At 42.6% G+C, this 20,681-nt stretch overlaps 1 protein-coding gene across 2 annotated transcripts in view; it reads right to left on the minus strand.

Annotated features, from left to right (window-relative positions):
• The window catches only part of Ino80c (INO80 complex subunit C), a 98,948-nt gene that overhangs the window by 70,405 nt on the left and 7,862 nt on the right, over positions 1 to 20,681 (minus strand). For both annotated transcript variants that reach the window (XM_063277257.1, XM_039096736.2), the window contains exon 3: positions 6,614 to 6,700. The gene's annotated coding sequence lies outside the window, so the exon portion shown is untranslated. The remainder of the gene's footprint in view (positions 1 to 6,613; positions 6,701 to 20,681) is intronic.

Here is a 20,681-nt window from a genome sequence, read left to right on the forward strand (position 1 = left end):
TGGACACTGTCAGGCATGTATGAGTGGACACTGTCAGGCATGTATGAGTGGACACTGTCAGGCATGTATGAGTGGACACCATTAGGCATGTATGAATGGACACTGTCAGGCACGTGGGATGTGCCAACATCGAGGTGTTGGGACCGGATACCTGTTCTTGGGGAGCCTGTAGTCTATAATCTCAATATAGATTGGCAGGCGTGGTAATGAAAGCCCAGAACCCCAGAACTTGGGAGGCAGAGGCGTATAGATCTCCTTGAGTTCGAGGCCAGCCAGGTCCATAGAGTGAGTTCCAGGTCTGCCAGAGCTACATAGTATGACCCTGTGTCTTAGCCTTTGTTCTATTGCTGGAAGAGACAGGTGGCAAGGCAACTCTTATCAAACAAAGCATTTAATTGGGAGCTTGCCAACAGGGCAGGCAGCACGTGGGTCGGTGCGGGAGCGGTAGCTGAGAGGTACATCCCTCTACCCCTCAGTGACACACTTCCTCTAAGAAGGCCGGACCTCCTGAACCTCAAATAGTGAGACTAACATACAGTGTATGAGCCTGGGAGCCACTCTCATTCAAACCACCACCCCCTGTTCCAAAACAAAACAAAAACCCTGAAAATATGCCACTAAATGTTATCAGTTGTTCATAGAAGAAGATCTGGGCAGCCGGGTGGTGGCAGTCCATCCCAACGCTTGACAGGCAGAAGCAGGTGGATCTCCAAGTTCAAGGCCAACTTGGTCTACGGAGTGAATTCCAGAACAAGCAGAACTACACAGAGAAACCCTGTCTCAAAACAAAACAGAGAGAGAGAGAGAGAGAGAGAGAGAGAGAGAGAGAGAGAGAGAGCGCAACCAGTTGAGGTTGGGGTTGTTGTTTGGTTTGGCAGGGGGTAGGGGTGATTTTGCCTTTGTTTTGTGAGGTATAATTTGATGACATAGTTAGCCTAGAACTCAATATCAAACTGGTAGCAATCCTCCTGCCTCAGCCTCCTGAGTTCTGAGGTTAAACGTGTGGGCTATCCTGACTGTTTATGGCCAGTTTTTAAAAACAAAAACAAAAACAAAAAAACCCTTGCAGATGGTGTACAGGAGGGAAAACCAAGGAAGACCTTGTGACGTAAGCAGATGTGGAAGACTGCCATTGGGGGATAATTTCAATGTATGTATCCTCCAAAGCACAGCAATGCAGTGATGAGCTCAATTCGTTTTCACAACCTGAACACGCCCATGCAACTGGACATCGTGAACACACCAGGCAACTGGCACCCAGATCTGAAGACAAAGAATTGCCAGACACCCTTCTGACTCCTTCCAACGAGAAGACCACCGGTCACCCCGCATCCTCAGCTCTCGCCTCAGCTAACTCTAATCTTCATTTTGTTAAAAACGCTCTGTCGTAAAAGGACTTTGTTAAAGTATAGGCTTCAGGCATTTAAAGTATAAAATTAAATATGATAGAATACAGAGAACGAACAGTCCTGTCGTCTCTCTGGAGAGACCCCCATGTCCTTCTGTGATTCCTTGTCCACAGATATTGTCTGGTCTCTCTCTATGGATTGTTCTGGTTTCCAGGATTTAATACAGCCGGGACCACACATCACACGCCTTCTCCCTGGAGGGTGGGAGAGACAGGGTACGCAATTCTAAAGGTAGAGTGTGCTCTGTAACTTTAGTGCCTGGAGCCCTGAGTTCAACCCTTGAACTATATAAACTGAGCATGGTAGAACGCACTCGAAATCCTAGCACTTGAGGTCGAGGCAGGAGGATCAGAAGTCCGTGCTCATCCTTAGCTACAGTGTGCAGCCAGCCTGGAATGCTCGAAACAACCTCAACAGCCTAAAACCAACTGAACAAAACCCTTTCCCCCTGGTCTATTAGCCTAAATTCTTTCACCTAATGCAATGATTTTGAGATCTGTGCTTCTGTGTTTTGGGGCTTGCTCTTTGATGTCGATAAACGATATCCTCACATAGGACTGTACCACTCTTTGTTTGTCTGTGCTCCAGTTGGCAACATTTGGCTCATGGTTAATACAAACAAAGTTGCTACCAACAGAATGTGTAACAAGGTTTTTCAACACACGCTCTCCTTCTTCTTGGGCAAATTCCATGGTCAAATCATCTGCTGGAGTCCTGTTTAAGTTTTGAAGACGCCAAGCTGTCTCGCAAAGCTCTCTGCCATTTTGTAAACTCAGCGGCAGTTTGCAAGAGTGCCAGTTTGGCCACATCCTTGCCAATATTTGATATTATCAGTCTTTTAAATGTGAGTCATTCTAATGAGTGTGTAATCGGATCTCCTTGTGGGTTTTTATTTGCATTTTCCCGATGACTCGTGACGGTAAGCATTTGTACACGTTTTATTAACAATTCCAGACTCTCCTTGTGAGTTTCAGAGAACTTTCCTTTTAAGTGCCACCCTCATTAATAATAAGTGTTCACCGACGGGCTGGCAAGATGGCACCGAAGATAAAGGCACTTACTGATGGGCGACCTGCATTTGATCTCAGGGACCCACATGGCGGAAAGAGAGAATTGACACCCCTAAGTTGTCTTCTTATCTCCGTGTGTACAGCATGCTACATTTGTGTGCCCACACGCATAACTAATGAATAAAATGTAATAAAAAGCTAAGGGTTAGCAAGACAGTTCAGCAGTAAAAGCACTGGCTGCCAAGCATGACAACCTGAGTTTGAGCCCAAGAGCCCACAAAGTGGAATGAGAGAACAGAATTCACTCCGGAAAGTTGTTCTCTGACCTCCACACACACATCGTGGCACATGTGCACCCATACACAGACAGACACACTCACAAAATAAATGCTTGTAATAAGCATGTTTTTTAAAAAAAAATGTTCAGAGCCAAGTGGAAATAATAGATGTGATGTCTCTTGGTAAGAGGTCAATGCAGGCTCTCTAATACCTATGCTACTCTATGCACCTCTTCCCTGGCCCTCTAACATGGTGCCCTTTGCTCCTCCAGCCTTCCCTTTCAGCGGAGATGTTTTCTGTGTACTGTTAGAAAAAGTAGCCCTTCAGAAGCAAGCGACAGCTTCACAGGGCAACCTGGAGAGTGAGGCGATCTGGTCACGTGATAGCTGTCTACCGTGGTTTGAATGAGAATGGCCCCATAGGCTCAAAGATTTGAACCCTGGGTCACCAGGGAGTGGCACTGTTAGATGGTATTAAGGGGTGTGGCCTTGGAGAAAGTGTGTGGTTGAGGTTGGCTTTGAGATTTCAAGAGCCCAAGCCAGGCCCAGTGTCACCCTCTTCCTGCCAGTGGATCCAGATGTAGAACCCTCAGCTGCTTCTCCAGCACATCTCTGCCGTAAGTTGCCATGCTATTATAATAACAATGGACTAAACTTCTGAAACTGTAAGCAAGCCCCAACTAAGTGCTTTCTTTGATAAGAGTTGTATTGGTCATGGTCTTCACAGCAATAGAACACTGACTAAGAGACCATCTCTTTTTTTCTTTTAAACTTACAAATTCAAACTTACCTGGGGGAGGGGGAGGGGTTGAGGGGGTGGCAGCAAAAAAATCTCTGTTTACTGAGGACTTCCAGTGTTAAAGCCGAGAAGTCCTGGGGAAATCAGAATGAACCCGGTCCTCCAGGCCCTTGGTTGCGGAAATGAAGATGATTATTTCCCAAATGTCAGACAGATGGAGCCACATGCTTGAGCTCTGACCAATAAAATCAAAGGAAAACTGACGTATGAATTTTCAGAGTTGTTCACACTGAAGCAAGCCCCCCCCTTCTTCCCAACTCCCAAGTGGTTCAGAAAAGGGGGTGAAAACAGGAAGTATGGGCATGTCATCTTTGGTGATAAGGAGGGAGTAGGCTAATGACAAAGCAAGCTGGACAGGGGGCACACAATGGTAATCCCAGGCATGCTAACGTGGGAGGATGGTGAGCTTGGTGCCAGGGTCTTCCAAGAAAGATCCACAGCCTCAAGAAAGGCGCCAGGTCCATAATATTATGGGATGGCATGCCCAGCTTTTGTGTGTTCTAGGTTGCGTGATCTCCTGTGTCTTGTACCTCCTTTCACAGCTGCCGACTTAAGAGAGCGTGGGAACATAGCCAGGGAGGCTGAGTGGCTTCAGGAAAGCTCAGTGGAAAGAGGGAGGAAAACAAATGCTTATTAAGCACCATGAATGCTGACTATTCGACTACTGGTTTTTGTCTTCTTAAGATATTAAAATTAGGGGTTGGGGATTTAGCTCAGTGGTAGAGCGCTTGCCTAGGAAGCGCAAGGCCCTGGGTTTGGTCCCCAGCTCCGAAAAAAAAGAACCAAAAAAAAAGATATTAAAATTATATATTGTATGTTGTGGGATGGGCATGTGCACATGAGTACAGCGTTTTGGGAGACCAGAGGCACGGGATCCCCTGAAACTAGCACTATAGGCAATTGTGAGCATCCGAACATGACCGTTGGGTTCTCTCTAAGAGCAGAACACACTCTTTTTTTTTTTTTTTTTTTTTTTTTGGTTCTTTTTTTTTTTTTTTTGGAGCTGGGGACCGAACCCAGGGCCTTGTGCTTGCTAGGCAAGCGCTCTACCACTGAGCTAAATCCCCAACCCGCAGAACACACTCTTAAACACTAGACCATCTCTTCAAACCTCTAATGCTTTTTTCTTTAATTGGGACATTCTATTCACCCTTCATGAAAGAATGCAGCAGGAGAAGTTGTTGAAAAGTAGAAGGAAACAGGAAAGGTAACAAGAATGGCTTGGGATTTTCAGAAGGTGCTTTAAATCCCCAACTAACACGTTTGATGTCACTTGGTTATTTTTTGGACCAGGTTCATCAAGCAGGTTGGTGAATGGTTTCAAAAGGCATTAGCATTACTAATCCCTAAAAGGATGTAGTAAGAACTGGTCTGGTTAACGTGTCTAGGTCCAAGTTTTAGGAGATGGTTGTTACATGGTGTAATGGCTATTCCTGGTTGTCAACTTGACTACATCTGGAATGAACTACAATCCAGAAATGGCGGGCACACCTGTGACCCAGATCTTGAGGCTGGAAGACACAGGCTTCTGACACGGATTTTGACATGGGATGGCACAGTTTTTTTTTTTCCCACCTACCTTTCTATACGTCCATCCATCTCTCTACCCAAATGCCTATCCATGATGGCACAGTTTTTGATCTAGATCTTGAGGCATAGTGGCCATGAAAAGCTTTGACTCGGACAAGGTAGTACATGCCTTTAATCCCAGAAGACAGAGGTAAGTAGATCTCTGAATTCAAGGCCAGCCTAGGATGGAGCAAGTTCCAAGTCCAGGTGTGGTGGTACACAGCTTTAACCTGGGCCATGCCTTCTTCTGGAAGCCCCCATAAGGCCATTGGAAGAAGGAGGACTCACTCTTCTCTGTCTGCTTGCACTTACTTGCCAGCACATCTGTTGGAACTTAATTCTTCGGAATTCTAGCTTATACAGAAGGCCATCTGAGATACCTAGTGGAACTGAGAAACCTCGAGATTCTTGGACTTCCCATTCACAGCTGCCTATTGTTGGGTTAGTTGGACTGCAGACTGTAAGACATTCTAATACATTCCCTTAATATGTAGAGGTGTTCCATTAAGTTCTGTGACTCTAGAGAACCCTGACTGACACAGATGGGTAGATTTGAAAAAAAATGCACACCTACAACAAGGCTATGACAAGAACACACGTGGCAGCTCTGCAGACCTCTTCTGGGAACAGCACGTGACATACCTAGATACACTTGGCAGCACATGCATGATAACTTTGCAGACAAGTAGGGGGTGTGGTGTGGTGAGGTGGTTTTGTGTCTCAACTTGACACAAGCTAGAGTCATCACAGAGATAGGAGCCTCAGTTGAGGAAATGCCTCCATGAGATCCAGCTGTAGGATATTTTTTCAACTAGTGATCAATATGGGAGGGCCCAGTCCACATGGGTGATGCATCCCTGGCCTGGGTTCTATAAGAAGGCGAGCTAAACAAGCCAGGAGAAGCAAGCCAGTAAGCAGCATCCTCTATGGCCTCTTTGTTAGCCCCTGCCTCCAGGTTCCAGCCCTGCTTGAGTTCCTGTTCTGACTTCCTCCAATGATAGATGATGATCCGGAAGTGTAGGACAAATAACCTTTTTCCTTCTCAGCTTGCTTTTTGGTCATGGTGTTTTGTCACAGCAATAAAACCCTGACTAAGATCGAGTATTAGAGAGTAGTTAAACCACCATACTCAAGTGGTATGGAATAACAAACATCAACATCTACTTGAGCAGACATTTGAAGAGGTAGGCTTTGACCCGGCTAAACATTTTTATCACTAGAGCTCGGAGTGATGGCTCATGGTTGATACTGCTTCCATTTTCAGCACCAACATCAGGCTCCCAACTACCTATAACTCCAGTTCTGGGAGGACTGATGCCACCGAACAACAGAGTGCATGCTCCCATTCCTGCACTCTCAAGCACAAAATCTGCCCCCCGCAGACGTATACATACATGTAATCAAAAACCTTAAAAAGAAACATCTCCGTCAGGGATAGTGCAGTGGCCATGAAGTTGACAGGTGGCAGGGACCAAGGAAGATAGCTACTTTTCTCATCGCTGCTACAGGACACGTGACAAGAAGTGCCTTAGGGTAAAAAGGACTTACGTGGCTCACAGTTTGAAGATCAGTCCTCCATGGCAGGGAAGGCACAGAACCAGCAGCTTCAACCTCGGTGATAGTGAGAACCTGCAGCTGTGCCCAGAACAGAAAGCAGAAACTGAGTCGGAAGCTGTGGCCAGGCTGTAAACCTCAAGGCCTTCTCCCCACGTGATCCACTTCCTCTAGGTTAGTCCCCACCCCCCAAAGGTTCCACAAGCTTCCCAAAGCCTGCCGCCAGCTTCCACCAGAGTGTCAAGGCGCTTGAGCCCATGGGGCTAGGGCAGGGGGGAAGGAGGGATGGGAGGCAAGGCATTTTCTATCTAAAGCACATCAGTAAATACTAAAGAAGACAGGACCAAAAGCTTTTGACTCAAATCATGAATGTGTGTTTTACACTCCAAATTTTTTCTTTTCTTTTTATTGCATATTTTACTATTTTCAAGTGTTAGACCCTTTCCTGGTTCCCCCTCCTGAAAACCCCTATCTCATCCTCCCTCCCCTTACTTCTGTGAGGGGGCTCCCCCAGCCACCTACCCATGCTTGCCTCCCTGCTCTGGCATTCCCCTACACTGGGGCATTGAGCCTTCACAGGACCTCTCCTCCCATTGATGCCCAACAAGGCCATCCTCTGCTACATATGCAGCTGGAGTCATGGGGCCCTCCATGTGTACTCTTTGGATGGTGATTTAGTCCCTAGGAGCTCTGGGGGCGGGGTCTGGTTGGTTGATATTGTTGTTCTTCCTATGGGATTGCAAACCCGTTCAGCTCCTTCAGTCCTTTCTCTAACTCCCCCTTTGGGGACCCCATGCTCAGTCCAGTGGTTGGCTGCTAGCAACCCCCTCTGTATTTGTCAGGTTCTGGCAGAGCCTCTCAGGAGACAGCTAGACCAGGCTCCTGTCAGCATGCACTTCTTGGCATCCACAATAGTGTCTGGTTTTGGTGTCTACATATGGGATGGATCCCCAGGTGGGGCAGACTCTAGATGGCCTTCCCTTCCATTTCTAATCCACACTTTGTCCCTGTGTTTCCTCCTGTGAGTAGTTTGTTCCCCTTCTAAGAAGGACCGAAGCATCCATGCTTTGGTCGTCCTTCTTCTTGAGCTTCATGTGGCCTGTGATTGTATCTTGGGTATTCCAAGCTTTAGGGCTAATAACCACTTATCATTGAGTGCATACCATGCGTAGTTTGTGTGTGTGTGTGTGTGTGTGTGTGTGTGTGTGTGTGTGTGTGTGTGTGTGATTGGGTTACCTCACTCAGGATGATATTTTCTAGTTCCATCCATTTGCCTAAGAATTTCATGAAGTCATCATTTTTAGTATCTGAGTAGTACTCCATTATATAAGTGTATCACATTTTCTGTATCCCTTCTTCTGTTGAAAGACAGCTTCTGGTTATTATAAATGACACTGCTATGAACATAGTGGAATATGTATCCTTGTTATAGGTTGGAGCATCTTTTGGGTATATGCCCAGGAGTGGTATAGCTGGGTCCTCAGATAGTACTATGTCCAATTTTCTGAGGAACCAGCAGACTGACTTCCAGAGTGGTTGTACCAGCTTGCAATCCCACCAACAATGGAGGAATGTTCCTCTTTCTCCACATCCTTGCCAGCATCTGCAGTCACCTGAGTTTTTGATCTTAGTCATTCTGACTGGTGTGAGGTGGAATCTCAGAGTTGTTTTGATTTGCATTTCCCTGATGACTAAGGATGCTGAACATTTCTTTAGATGCTTCTCAGCCATTCGATATTCCTCAGCTGAGAATTCTTTGTTTAGCTCCGTGCCCCATTTTTGATAGGGTTATTTGATTCTCTGGAGTCTAACTTCTTGAGTTCTTTGTATATACGGGGTATTAGCCCTTTATTGAATGTAGGACTGGTAAAGATCTTTTCCCAATCTGTTGGTTGCTTTTTTGTCCTAATGACAGTGTCCTTTGCCTTCCAGAAGCTTTGCAATTTTATGAGGTCCCATTTGTCAATTCATGATCTGCCATTGGTATTCTGTTCACGAAATTTTCCTCTGTGCCCATGTGTTCAAGGCTCTTCCTCACTTTTTCTTCTATTAGTTTGAGTGTATCTGGTTTTATGTGGTGGTCCTTGATCCACTTCGTACAAGGTGATAAGAATGGATCACTTTGCATTCTTCTACATGCTGACCTCCAGTTGAATCAGCACCATTTGTTGAAAATGCTATCTTTTTTCCACTGAATGGTTTTAGCTCCTTTGTCAAAGATCAAGTGACCACAGGTATGTGGGTTCATTTCTGGGTCTTCAATTCTATTCCATTGATCTACCTGCCTGTTTCTGTATCAATACCATACAGTTTTTCTTTTTTATCAGTATTGCTCTGTAATAACAGATTGAGGTCAGGGATGGTGATTCCCTCAGAAGTTCTTTTATTGTTGAGTATAGTTTTTGCTATCCTGGGTTTTTTGTTATTCCAAATGAATTTTCAAATTGCTATTTCAAACTCTATGAAGAATTGAGTTGGAATTTTGATGGGGATTGCATTGAATCTGTAGACTGCTTTTGGCAAGATGGCCATTTTTACAATATTAATCCGGCCAATCCATGAGCATAGGAGATCTTTCCATCTTCTGAGATCTTCTTTGATTTCTTTCTTCAGAGATTTGAAGTTCTTGTCATAAAGATCTTTTATTTGCTTGGTTAGAGTCACATCAAGGTATTTTATATTATTTGGGACTATTGTGAAGGGTGTCTTTTCCCTAATTCCTTTTTTTGCCTGTTTATCCTTTGAGTAGAGGAAGGCTACTGATTTATTTGAGTTAATTTTATACACAGCCACTTTGCTGAAGTTGTTTAGCAGGCTTAGTAGTTCTCTGGTGGAACTTTTGGGGTCACTTAAGTATAAGGTATACTGTCATATCATCTGCAAATAGTGATATTTTGACTTCTTCCTTTCCAATTTGTATCCCTTTGACCTCCTTTTGTTGTCTGATTGCTCTGGCTAAGACTTCAAATACTGTATTGAATAAGTAGGGAGAGAGTGGGCAGCCTTGTCTAGTCCCTGATTTTAGTGGGATTGCTTCAAGTTTCTCTTCATTTACTTTGATGTTAGTTACTGCTTTGCTGTATATTGCTTTTACTATATTTAGGTATGGGCCTTGAATTCCTGATCTTTCCAAGACTTTTAACATGAAGGGGTGTTGAATTTTCTCAAATGCTTTCTCAGCATCTAATAAGATGATCTTTAGATTTTTTTCCTTTAAGTTTGTTTATATAGTGGATTACATTGATGGTTTCAAGTATATTGAACCATCCCTGCATATCCCAGATAAAGCCTTCTTGATCATGATGGGTGATCATTTTGATGTGTTCTTGGATTCAGTTTACGAGAATTGTATTGAGTATTTTTGCATGGATATTCATAAGGGAAATTGGTCTGAAGTTCTCTTTGTTGGGTCTTAGTGAGTTTTAGGTATAAGCATAATTGTGGCTTCATAGAAGGAATTCGGTAGTGATCCATCTGTTTCAATTTTGTGGAATAGTTTGGATAGTATTGGTATGAGGTCTTCCTTGAATGTCTGAGAGAATTCTTCACTAAACCCATCTGGTCCTGGCCTTTTTTTGGTTGGGAGACTTTAATGACTGCTTCTATTTCTTTATGGTTATGGGACTGTTTAGATTGTTTATCTGATCCTGATTTAACTTTGGGACCTGGTATCTGTCTTGAAAATTGTCCATTTCATCCAGATTTTTCAGTTTTGTTGAATATAGGCTTTTGTAGTAGGATCTGATGATTTTTTAATTTCCTTGGTTTCCTTTGTTATGTCTCCCTTTTCATTTCTGAATTTGTTAATTTGGATACACTGTCTGTGTCCTTTGGTTAGTCTGGCTAAGGGTTTATCTATCTTGTTGATTTTCTCAAAGACCCAGCTCCTGGTTTGTTGATTTTCTGTACAGTCCTTTTTGTTTCTACTTGGTTGATTTCAGCCCTGAGTTTGGTTATTTCCTGCTGTCTACTCTTCTTGGGTGTATTTGTTTCTTTTTGTTCTAGAGCTTTCAAGTATGCTGTCAAGGTGTTAATATATGCTCTCTCTAGTTTCCTTTTGGAGGCACTCACAGCTATCAGTTTTCCTCTTAGCACTGCTTTCATTGTGTCCCTTAAGTTTGTCTTCATTTTCATTAAATTCTAAAAAGTCTTTATTTTTTTCTTTATTTCTTCCTTGACCAAGTGATCATTGAGTAGAGCATTGTTCAACTTCCATGTGTATGTGGACTTTCTGTTATTGAAGACCAGCCTTAGTCCATGGTGATCTGGTAGGATGCATGGGATTATTTCAATCTTCTTGTATTTCTCGAGGCAGACCTGTTTTGTGACCGATTATACGGTCAAGTTTGGAGAATGTATCATGAGTTGCTGAGAAGGTATATTATTTTGTTTTAGGATGAAATGTTCTGTAAATATCTGTTAAATCCATTTAGTTCATGGGTTCTGTTAATCTCACTGCGTCTCCATTTAGTTTCTGTTTTCATGATCTGTCCATTGATGAGAGTGGAGGGTTGAAGTCTCCCACTATTGTTGTGTGAGATGCAATGTGTGCTTTGAGCTTTAGTAAAGTTTCTTTTATGAATGTGGGTGCCCTTGTATTTGGAGCATAGATGTTCAGAATTGAGAGTATAAAGTGTCCTTCCTTATCTTTTTTGATAACTTTTGATTAAAAGTAGATTTTATTTGATATTAGAATGGCTACTCCGATTTTTAAGACAGACCCCTATCCAATTAGTTGGGAACTGGGAGAGGGTGGGGCAGCAGTTAAGAGCACTTGCTGTTGATCATGCAGAGGAAGGACCTTGGCTCAGTTCTCAGCTATCATACACTAGAGCCTCTTTAACTCCAGTTCCAGTGATCTGACCCATCTCATGACCTCTGCAGGCAACAGGCATGTGGTACTTATTCATACTTGTAAATCATAAATACAGTCCATACAGAGAGTGGGAACTTTCTGATTCTTTTATTCCTGACTGTTATAGAATATCACAGAGTTTTGTGTGACTTAGTATCCAATAGCTAAAGCTCATCAAAGTGAACGAAGACTAAGCCCTGGACAAATGATACCGTGAATCTGAGTAGATCTTAGGAATTTATACATTTTTCAAATATACCTTATTTGAAACCCATGTTGTTACTTATCTAAATTTTTGAGAAGACTGTCGTTGAAGAGTTGGCAAAGACATAGTAGTTATCTGTAGTCTCTAAGTCAGCTTTAGCTAGTCTTTAGCAAAAGTAGACCTTTATAACCTTAATTTTTAATTATAACCTTAGAATTTTATCATCATACAAAAATCCATAACAATTCAATTCTAGAGATCTGCTGTAGTTGCCTTAATCCAGACGGGAGACAGTGATGAGCAGGAGTCACGGACTGAGACGTTTTATAAGTGCGGCACATGACATGGACTCTCTAATCTTAGCAAAGATGGCTGTCAGTCACAGGTTGCTTCTGTACTAAGGTCAATCAAGATGGAGGCAAGTCAAATGGTTGTTATTTAAAACATCTATTTTCTTAGTTCTATTTTTTTATATGAGAGTTGAATTCAAGTTACACGCACATCCTAAGTAAGAGTTAAATCACATAAAATATGCTGTAGCAAATTAACATTACCCATGTATAGATTTTTAATTATAGGCCCTTAGTTGCAAGTTTAAAGCCAAATTTTGTTACGGATTTTATAGATTTTTTTTTCTAAACTGCATTCAGTGAACTCACACATCCTGAGACAGAGTTTATAGAGACAAAAGATGTTTAAGAGTGGGAAGCAAAGAGCATAGAGCAGAGCACATTTAGGTCCAAGAGATGTGGGGGTCATTTGCTTTTGCGGTGGAAGTTGTTATGCCTTGTGAGCATTTGGGAATCAGTGTGCCAATTTTTGGCCATTGATCTGTGCTGAGGCCAAGCTGTTCATAGTCCAAGGAGGAGAGAGACAGGGTTGAAAAGGAAACTCCACTGGAGGGAATTTGTCCGAGTTCCAAGACGGGGCCGAGAGCAGAAGCTACAGGACTGGAGAGGGAGGAGCCTCCTGGCACACAGCAGTGTGGCTTTTGTAGCAGGAGGGTGGCCAGCCAGGTGTCTTGGGAGGGTGTAGAATAGAAATTGGAGAGACACTTATGTTATAGACAAGGTGAGGACTGGTTAGAGCACATGAGAGAAGTAGCTGAGAAGTTGGACTCTAAAATTTGGGATCAAATTTGACGGATGGCCGAAGCCAGCAGAAACAAACGATCCAGACATGCCTTAGAGGGAGTCAGATCAGCAGCTTGGATCAAAGAGGCAGAGGTCCTCAGGAGAGAACTGGTATATGCTAATCCCATGGTTTTGGCACCAGGTGACTGAAAAAAGAAATAAAATGGAGGATGTGACATGTTTCTAGTGTAGTCTGGCAGTTATAGCGGCTAGGGATGTTTATTGTAGATAAGAGGGTGAACGTAGCCAGAGACATCTGGAGAGTCCAGAGTGAACATGACCCTGAGCTGGGTCATATGAGGAGAGGGGTTGGGAAGGAAGATCCAGGAAAGAATTAAGGGAAAGGGTAGGTAACCAGAAGGGTCAATAACCAAAATGTCTAGATTATTTAGGGAAGGACAGGCCAGCTCCTGGGCTGGAAATGTTTAGGATAGTAGACGGGGTATGCCAGCCATGTCCTATAATGGGTAGGGACTGAAGGATTCTGGGAGAACTTGGTGGTCATGTCCACTTTGATATGTTAAGTAGGCTCCTTAGTTAGTCATTTGTCCTGGGTTTAAGACCTAGCAGACATAAAACAAAATAAATGAGTCGAAAGAAAAAGAATCAGATGTGTTAGTGTTAAGAAAGCAACTAGGGCTGTGTGGTGGAGGTGCACCCAGAAGGCAGAGGCAGGTGGATTTCTGGGAGGTCAAGGCCAGCCTGGTCTACAGAGGGAGTTCTAGGATAGCCAGGGATACACAGAGAAACCCTGTCTTGAAGGCAGCCTGAAAATGAGTCAATGTGGCACAGCTACAGCATTCAGGCTGACCACACTGGAATGACAATGTCAGATCAAAGAAGCTAAAGCAAGCTCTACTAGCAACATACACAGCCTGACGCCATAGCGCAGCCTGACGCCATAGCACAGTGTTACGCTATAGCATGAGAGCTGACATGGCGCAGCTCGGGCAAGACTTAGGCTTAGGGAGGTTTGGAACTGGTGCCTTGGTTGTGTTACACTATGACACTCTGGCATTAAGTCCAAGCAGAGGCTTCTGCTGGCTTTTCCCCTTCACCCTCTCTCTTATCTGACTGTACACTTGCTCCTCTTTAGCTCAGCATCCCATTCCGGTTGCTTGGCCTGGTACTTTGGCTCTTCCTGTTTCTTTCTGCTTTGGTTATACCCTCTTCCTGACTTGTGACGGGTGTCCAGGATGCTGAAACCATAAAAACCTGGAGGGTGAGGAGCGGGTGTCCTGATGTCCCAAGCACTTCCTTCAGAAGAGGTGTCCTTTCCAGCTCTCTGAAAGAAGGTCCTTGAAATGTGACTCAGTAACTCTATTTTTTTTTAAATCTGTATCACAAACGTTGCTAACTAGGCATGGTAGTTCAATGCCTGTCTTCGCAGCAGTAGGGAGGCTGAGGCAGGGGATCATGAGTTTGAGACCAGTCTGGGATACATAGTGAAATCATTTCTTTAAAAAAATATTAATTAATTTAAAAAACAAAGACAGTTTTGGAAAATAAAAATTATAGTAGTATAATATAGTTCTAAATTTTCAGAACTAGACAGATGATCAGTTTTAAAAGGTGTGAGGGTTGGGCATGCAATATGTACCTTTAACCTTAGTACTCGGAGGCAGAGGCAAGAGGATGTTTGTGAGTTCAAGGCTACCCTCATCTACAAAGCACATTGTAGGCCAGCCAGGGCTACACATTGAGTCTCTCTCTCTCTCTCTCTCTCTCTCTCTCTCTCTCTCTCTCTCTCTCTTTCGTTTTTCAAGACAGACTTTCTCAAGAGATCTTCCTGCCCTGCCTCTGCCTCCCAAGGGCTGGGATCAAAGGCATGTACCACAACTGTGGGGTTAGAAACATATTTCAAACAAAACAAAACAAAAAGTTGACAGTGGCTGGTGAGGTGGCTTAGTGGGTAAAGATGCTTAGTTGGTAAGATGCTTACCAACATTAGTGACTTGAGTTTAATCCCCAGAATTTACACAGTGGAAGGAGAAAATTGACTCCCCAAGGTTGTCCCTTGACCTCCACAGTTATAGCATGCACATCACACACACACACACACACACACACACACACACACACACACACACACAAATAAGGAGTATAAATTAAAGAGATGCCTTAAACAATAACGTCATCTAACTACTCCGAGTGAACATGCATAGACTATAACTTTAAATACCTCTCCTCCAGAGAACAACCGAAACCCTGAGTAACATTTGAAATACACAATTGGAAAAATGCATCAAAGAGTTTGCAAGGCAGTAAAGAGGGTTGCTGTGACAAAAATAGAATAAAAGTTGAGATCCAAATAAGAAAGTTAGCCTCAGGGTTGTCTCTAACTTTGAGGCATCTGGTCAACCTTGTTGAGCTTGAGTTTTCACTGGATGGACGGCACTGCAGGGTATGACAAACAAAGCTAAAATCGAAAGCCTGCCTCAAGTTCAGAGTGTAAAAGGATATGCCTTGCATAAAGTTGAGGACCTCAAGGGACACATCTTTGAAGGAATGATAGACTGCAAATGAGTTCACCCCAAAGAAAAAAACAACAAGGAAACTTGTCTGTCTTAAATCTGCCATGGAGTAGAGCCCCAGCTGGTATATAATCCTCGACAGGATTACACATATGGGTTTTGGCCTGAATTCAAACTACCCAGGAGGTTTTGAAAACCCCAGCCTGAAAATTGAAAGTAGCCTCAGGCACCCACAGAAGCAAGCCAGATCTTTTTATGAAAGAAGATGCCTTGAAGTCAGGTTTCAGGGAACTCTCAAGTATTGAGGCAAACAATGAGGTAATAAAAGTAAGAGTTAGACAATAGCAGATTCCATTCACATAGATTTCACTCAATGCACTTGTCAAGTAGGAAATGGGTTTACTTACTCTGTATACAGAAATAAAAAGGAAGCAAACTGACTACAGACAAAAACGCTAGTTAGAATACTCAGCAGAACTGTAAAGTTAAAACAATATTAAACTTTATTATTTATTATTGGCTCTGTGGAGTGGGGTATAATGTATAATTCTAGAAGGACAAAAGGAAAGCCTAGAGTGAATGAACTAAGTCTATTTTATATGTTGAAATGTAACAATAGTTCAAGAGCCAGGCGAAAGGACTCACGACAGGATTCTCTGTGCTTTGAATCTCATTAATAACAGTGGAGTTACAATTACTTGTTCTGATTCTGTCGGGTGGGAGTTAGGAATTCCCCCCACCACCGTGGTGCCACCACTCTCTACTTAATGTTAATATTCTTCTAGCCTGTTCCAAAATTGTCACCTAAAACATATTTCGATTTTTGTCATCCTTTTGGAATGAGTGTTCCTACTAGAAGTCTTACTGATCTATCTGAAAATATTTTTTTAAACTGGTGGAACTATGACTGGATTGACAAAGAGAAGAAGGGGAGGAATAGGACCAAAAGCAGCAAGGGAAGAAAAGATCAGAGTCAACCTTTAAGAAACAAAAACAACTTAAGGACAGGACCGTCATATACTAACATGTCAGGTGAACAGAAGGCAATGAACCAAATGTTAGCAAGAAGGAGATTATCTATACTGACTCAAACCAGGTTGGTAATGGAGGTCTGTCTCCTGAGAGCACCAAGAGGCTACAGCAGGAAGATCTCAAGTTCAAAAGATCTTAAGTTCAGAATTAGTCTTAGGTACAGGATAAATTGAAGACTGGCTTGGATAACCTAGTGAGAGCATGTTTCAAAAATAAAAACTTAAAAGGAGGGCTGCGTAAAACTCAGGGACAGAGCTCTTGTCTAGCACTATACTCTAGGTTCAGTCCCCAGAAACACACACACACACACACACACACACACACACACACACACACACACACACACACACGAACACACACAGTGGGGGGAGAGGAGGGGAAATAATAGACTAATAATGGTCTAGTAAGTATAACAAAGTTGCATAGTTTGGTATCAATTTATGTTCAACATGAGCAATCATAAGCTAAAAATATAAATTTGACAAACTTGCATGTATAAGATCAAAAGGAATTAAATGCTTAGAAATATATTTTCTTTTGTGGTGCTGGTCTGTAATCCAGGACCTCATGCTTGATAGGCGAGAGCTCTACTACTGAGCTACATTCTCAACCCTAGACGCATGTGTTTGTTTGTTTTTTGAGGCAGGGTCTTTCTTCATAGCCCTGGCTGGCCTGAAACTCACCATGTACAACTGGTTGGTCTCGAACTCAGTGAGATCTGCCTGACTCTGCCTCTGAGTGTTGGCAGTAAAGTCATGCACCACCACAACCAGCCCTAGAAATACATTTTTAAAAGAAGTGCAAGACCTGAACACTGAAAATTGCAGGAGAGCACTAAAAGAAATTAAAGGAAATCTAAATAAATAGAATGACAGACTATGTTCATAGACTGGGAGGTTGCTGTTAAAATACAAAGATCTCCTAACTGGTGTACACATTTAAAACAACCCCTATCAAAATCTTAGTAACCATGACCCATTAACCCAAAAATTTACAAAGAGATGAAGATATGCAGAATAGTCAAAGTATCCTTGAAATGACTCACAAATTTCAAATCTCATTGCAGGGGTACAGTAACAACACAGTGTCGTACAAAGAGTAGAAACGGAAAATAAAATTAAACTACATTTAATCTACAAATAACCCATTTGTATTTATTGCTTTGGTGGGCAGGGACCAAGGATTAAATACAGTGATTTGGGCATGAGCACACATTGTACTGCTGAGTTACACCCCAATTCCATTGGTGTTTATAACTGAATCAGCAGTTATATTCTTTTCAACACATAGTTCTGGAACAGTACATAGTCACATGGGCTTATTGACCGAGAAACCAATGTCAAAGGTAAAAGTAGACAGAGAAAGACTCTGGAATAAACATAATATTGGGGAGGGGTTTAGGTGTGATCTGGCCCTACAAATAGCACAGATCACCAGGCTATTAACTACACCCCCTTCCAGTCTTCTGGGCGGAAAACAGGTATACATCCCTTTCATTGAAGAGACAAGCCTGGGTGTATAACATTGCTGGTTTCTCTGGTGTTAATCTGTGTATACAAGGACCTCGTGCCCTCAACAGTAGATAAACTAGGCTTCATTAAAACTGGAAGCTTTGGAGCCCAGGGAGATTTTTCAATAGACAAAGCACTTGTCATGAGAGCCTGAGATCTGGGGTTTAGATCCCCAGTATCCACATAAATGCCAGGCAGAGATAATGAGACACCTACAATCCCGAGAGGTAGAGACAGGGAATCCCCAGAGCAAACTAGACAAGCCGACTCGATGAGCTCTGAGTTCAAGTGCGTGACCCTACCACAATATGTAAAGCATAGAACAATTAAGGAAGATGTCCTAAATCGATCTCTGGCTTACACTTATGTACAAACACACATACAATTCACATGTGTACTCCTGGGCATGTGAACACACAATACATGCCCAAACAGGACACACATACACAAAAAGGTAAAAATAAATAAATTTTAAATCTTTATGTTTTAATCTGAGCTATCCCCCCAGGATATCCTGATTTAAATACCCAATGTCAGCATGCAGCGATGTTTTGAAGACTGAGAAGCCCTGAGGAAGTGGGGCCAGTCTGGTAGAAATAGTTCACTAAGTTCACCATCTTTGAAAGGTGATATCTACCCACTTCTGGTTTTCACCAGAGCTGTCTATATTCTGGTGAATGCATGTGAACAAGTAGTACCAGACTCCTATCACCATGACACCATGGGCCCTTGCTGCCTTGTCTCCTTCATTATGTTAGTCTGAAACCCCCACAAAAACCATGAACCATGAGTCAATTCTCCCTCCATTAAGTTGCTTCTGTCATGTGCCTGGTCACATAAATATAAAAGGTAATTAACACAAAACATAAACGTGATAAGGGGATTTGTGTGCAGACTCTATACAAAGTCTCCTATAACTCAACAATGCAGCCATTGCTTCTGGTTACTGTTCTTGTTGCTGTGGTCCAGTGGAACAACGTCAAAGAAGATGGTTTACTTTGGCCAACAGTTCAGAGAAACACAGGCCATCCCAGTGGGAGGGCTGGTCACACTGTACTTGCAATCAGAACACAGGAAGAGGTGAACGGGCGAGGCTCAGTTGGCTTTCTCCTTTTCTCAATCTAGGACGACAGCCTTTGGAATATTTTGGAATATGCTTGCCCACATCCTGGGAGGATCGTCTCTCCTTACTTAATCCTTTCTTGAGTCAGCCTTACAGTTGTACCCAGAAGTATGTTTCCAGAGTAACTCTTAATCCACCAAGTTGACAAGGGAGAGTAACCATCACATGAGTCAATTTAAAAAAAAGGTAAGAGGGCATTAGAGAGATAGCGCAGAGGCTAAGAGTAGATTCCACGGTTGTAGAGAACAAGTTTGTTCCCCAACATCTATATCGAGTTGCTTACAACATCTATACTCTGGCTCCATGGGCAGAGTTTATATGCATATATCCATTCCCTCAATTTAAAAATAAAACAAGACTTTTAAAAATAAAACATTTGATTAGAGCTTTAGTTAAGGAAATACAGAAGTAGCCAATCACCTCATGAGAGATACTCAGCATCATTAGTCACTAGGGAACTTGAAGATACACCCACCCCACGCCCATTACGATGTAGCTGTACTGCGAAGGATGGAGATGATAAATACTGGCAAGGATGCAGGGAAACCGGATCCCTCGCGCACTGCTGGTGGGAATGCTCGATCATGCAGCCGGGTTGGAAAACTATTTGGCAGCCCCCCAAGTGATTAAACATAGAGTTACCATATTATCCAACAATCCTGCTCCTATATATAAAATAACCAAGGGAATTGAAAACATATGTTCACACAGAAACTTGTACACGAACGTTCACAGCGGCGTAATTCATAACAGCTGAAAACCAAAAGCGTCCCCCGAGTCTATCAACTGACTGGTGAACAGAAAGGTCATGTCAATTGTGGCACATCCAATGGGACGGCATTCTGCCTCAGTATGGATTGGAATACTGATTTGGTGTGGAGAAAGCTTGAATGTATCACCCCAGACACCAAAGGCTGTATTCTAGAGATGTCTGCCTACATGAGATGTCCAGAAAAGACAGACTTATAGAAATAGGGTTGATAATTTCCAAGGGTCGTTGGGTCAGAGGAACAGGGAGACACATGATGACCCCAAAGTTTCTTTCTGAACTTGTGACAGTGTTCTAGGCATGGATAGTGGTCATGGACACATAACCTGTGAATTTACTAAGAGTGGGCTTTTAAAAGGGTTAACTTTCTGGTATGTGATTATACCATAATAAATAGTTGTTATAAAAGCAATAATTGATGTAAAACAGTGGTTCTCAACCTTCTAAATGCCGCAACCCTTTAATACAGTTCCTCATGTTGCAGTGACCCCCAACCATAAAATTATTTTGTTACGGGGCTGGGGATTTAGCTCAGTGGTAGAGCGCTTACCTAGGAAGCGCAAGGCCCTGGGTTTGGTCCCCAGCTCCGAAAAAAAGAACCAAAAAAAAAAAAATTATTTTGTTACTATTTCATAGCTCTAATGAATTGTAATGTAAGTATCTCATATTCAGGATATATGATACCCTGCCAAAGGAGTCCAAACTCACAAGTTGAGAACTGATAATATACATATATATATGCATATACATATATATGTCTATATATCAATCTTAGTGAATGCATTAAATCACTTGAAATAATAAACTAGAATATAAATATGAGGATATTTATACATATCTGGATACAACCCAGAGCAGAATATAAAGAAGATTACAGTAGTTAAAAGTCATTGAGGACAGATGGGAACACTTTACATAGGCCTGTCTAATCAGTTTCAGAAGGAAACAAACAAGAGGTCA

This window comes from Rattus norvegicus, chromosome 18, assembly GCF_036323735.1.
Source record: "Rattus norvegicus strain BN/NHsdMcwi chromosome 18, GRCr8, whole genome shotgun sequence".
Taxonomy (NCBI): Eukaryota; Metazoa; Chordata; class Mammalia; order Rodentia; family Muridae; genus Rattus; species Rattus norvegicus.